This window comes from Lolium perenne, chromosome 5 (genome assembly GCF_019359855.2).
Source record: "Lolium perenne isolate Kyuss_39 chromosome 5, Kyuss_2.0, whole genome shotgun sequence".
NCBI classification, from domain to species: Eukaryota; Viridiplantae; Streptophyta; class Magnoliopsida; order Poales; family Poaceae; genus Lolium; species Lolium perenne.
This window is the reverse complement of record NC_067248.2, coordinates 150,026,778-150,030,489: the sequence shown is the minus strand read 5'-3', so window position 1 is coordinate 150,030,489 and position 3,712 is coordinate 150,026,778.

The window sequence follows — 3,712 nt, the reverse complement described above, 5'->3', positions numbered from 1 at the left end:
CCAGTTAATTGTTGTATTTCTTTCAACTTTGTTGGCTTCCTCATTGTTACAATAGCTTGAATTTTCTCTGGATTGGCTTCGATCCCTCTTGCTAAAACTAGGAACACGAGAAGTTCTCCCGCAGGAACGCCAAAGGAGCACTTTGTTGGGTTCAGCTTGAGGCAAAACTTGTCGAGGTTGTTGAAAGTTTCCTTTAAGTCCTCGATCAATGTTGATCCCTTTTTTATTGTTATGACGACATCGTCGATGTATACTTGTACATTTTTTCCAATCTGTGTTGCAAGACACTTCTGCATCATCCGCTGATATGTTGCTCCCGCGTTTTTCAGACCAAAAGGCATTGTTTTGTAGCAAAATGATAGCGTGTATACACACGTCCGTTGGGAACCCCAAGAGGAAGGTGTGATGCGTACAACAGCAAGTTTTCCCTCAGTAAGAAACCAAGGTTTATCGAACCAGTAGGAGCCAAGAAGCACGTTGAAGGTTGATGGCGGCGAGATGTAGTGCGGCGCAACACCAGGGATTCCGGCGCCAACGTGGAACCTGCACAACACAACCAAAGTACTTTGCCCCAACGAAACAGTGAGGTTGTCAATCTCACCGGCTTGATGTAACAAAGGATTAGATGTATAGTGTGGATGATGATTGTTTGCAGAAAACAGTAGAACAAGTATTGCAGTAGATTGTATTCGATTAAAAGAATGGACCGGGGTCCACAGTTCACTAGAGGTGTCTCTCCCATAAGATAAATAGCATGTTGGGTGAACAAATTACAGTTGGGCAATTGACAAATAGAGAGGGCATGACAATGTACATACATGACATGATGAGTATTGTGAGATTCAATTGGGCATTACGACAAAGTACATATACCGCTTTCAGGTTATCATCCGAACCCCTTCCGGTATTAAGTTGCAAGCAACAGACAATTGCATTAAGTATGGTGTGTAATGTAATCAATAACTATATCCTCGGACATAGCATCAATGTTTTATCCCTAGTGGCAACAGCACATCCACAACCTTAGAACTTTCTGTCACATCGTCCTGCATTTAATGGAGGCATGAACCCACTATCGAGCATAAATACTCCCTCTTGGAGTTACTAGCAAAAACTTGGCCAGAGCCTCTACTAACAACGGAGAGCATGCAAGATCATAAACAACACATAGGTAATAGATTGATAATCAACATAACATAGTATTCTCTATCCATCGGATCCCAACAAACACAACATATAGCATTACAGATAGATGATCTTGATCATGTTAGGCAGCTCACAAGATCCGACAATGAAGCACATGAGGAGAAGACAACCATCTAGCTACTGCTATGGACCCATAGTCCAGGGGTGAACTACTCACTCATCAATCCGGAGGCGACCATGGCGGTGTAGAGTCCTCCGGGAGATGATTCCCCTCTCCGGCAGGGTGCCAGAGGCGATCTCCTGAATCCCCCGAGATGGGATTGGCGGCGGCGGCGCCTCAGTAAGGTTTTCCGTATCGTGGCTCTCGGTACTAGGGGTTTCGCGACGGAGGCTTTAAGTAGGCGGAAGGGCAACGCGGGGGGCCACACGAGGGCCCCACACGCCAGGGCCGCGCGGCCTAGGGCTGGGCCGCGCCGCCCTGTTGTGGCGGCGCCTCGTGGCCCCAGTTCCTTTCCCCCTCGGTCTTCTGGAAGCTTCGTGCAAAAATAGGACCCTGGGCGTTGATTTCGTCCAATTCCGAGAATATTTCCTTACTAGGATTTCTGAAACCAAAAACAGCAACTGGCTCTTCGGCATCTCGTTAATAGGTTAGTGCCGGAAAATGCATAATAATGACATATAATGTGTATAAAACATGTGAGTATCATCATAAAAGTAGCATGGAACATAAGAAATTATAGATACGTTTGAGACGTATCAAGCATCCGCAAGCTTAGTTCCTACTCGTCCCGAGTAGGTAAACGATAACAAAGATAATTTCTTAGTGACAATGCTACCAACATAATCTTGATCAATACTATTGTAAGCACATGTAATGAATGCAGCGATTTGAAACAATGGTAAATGACATGAGTAAACAATTGAATCATAAAGCAAAGACTTTTCATGAATAGTACTTAAAGACAAGCATCAATAAGTCTTGCATAAGAGTTAACTCATAAAGCAATAATTCAAAGTAAAGGTATTGAAGCAACACAAAGGAAGATAAAGTTTCAGCGGTTGCTTTCAACTTGTAACATGTATATCTCATGGATATTGTCAATGTAAAGTAATATAACAAGTGCAGTATGCAAGTATGTAGGAATCAATGCACAGTTCACACAAGTGTTTGCTTCTTGAGGTGGAGAGAAATAGGTGAACTGACTCAACATAAAAGTAAAAGAATGGCCCTTCGCAGAGGGAAGCATTGATTGCTATATTTGTGCTAGAGCTTTGGTTTTGAAAACAAGAAACAATTTTGTCAACGGTAGTAATAAAGCATATGAGTTATGTAAATTATATCCTACAAGTTGCAAGCCTCATGCATAGTATACTAATAGTGCCCGCACCTTGTCCTAATTAGCTTGGATTACCGGGATTATCATCGCAATACACATGTTTTAACCAAGTGTCACAAAGGGGTACCTCTATGCCGCCTGTACAAAGGTCTAAGGAGAAAGTTCGCATTGGATTTCTCGCTTTTGATTATTCTCAACTTAGACATCCATACCGGGACAACATAGACAACAGATAATGGACTCCTCTTTTATGCATAAGCATGTAGCAACAATTAGTGTTCTCATATGAGATTGAGGATATATGTCCAAAACTGAAACTTCCACCATGGATCATGGCTTTAGTTAGCGGCCCAATGTTCTTCTCTAACAATATGCATGCTCTAACCATTAAATGAGTGGTAAATCGCCCTTACTTCAGACAAGACGAACATGCATAGCAACTCACATGATATTCAACAAAGAAATAGTTGATGGCGTCCCCAGGAACATGGTTATCGCACAACAAGCAACTTAATAAGAGATAAAGTGCATAAGTACATATTCAATACCACAATAGTTTTTAAGCTATTTGTCCCATGAGCTATATATTGCAAAGATAAAGAATGGAAATTTTAAAGGTAGCACTCAAGCAATTTACTTTGGAATGGCGGAGAAATACCATGTGGTAGGTAGGTATGGTGGACACAAATGGCATAGTGGTTGGCTCAAGGATTTTGGATGCATGAGAAGTATTCCCTCTCGATACAAGGTTTAGGCTAGCAAGGTTATTTGAAACAAACACAAGGATGAAGCGGTGCAGCAAAACTCACATAAAAGACATATTGTAAACATTATAAGACTCTATACCGTCTTCCTTGTTGTTCAAACTCAATACTAGAAATTATCTAGACCTTAGAGAGACCAATTATGCAAACCAAATTTTAGCATGCTCTATGTATTTCTTCATTAATAGGTGCAAAGTATATGATGCAAGAGCTTAAACATGAGCACAACAATTGCCAAGTATCACATTATTCAAGATATTATACCAATTACCACATATATCATTTTCCAATTCCAACCATATAACAATTTAACGAAGAAGAAACTTTCGCCATGAATACTATGAGTAAAGCCTAAGGACATATTTGTCCATATGCAACAGCGGAGCGTGTCTCTCTCCCACACAATGAATTCTAGGATCCAACTTTATTCAAACAAAACAAAAACAAAAACAAACCGACGCTCCA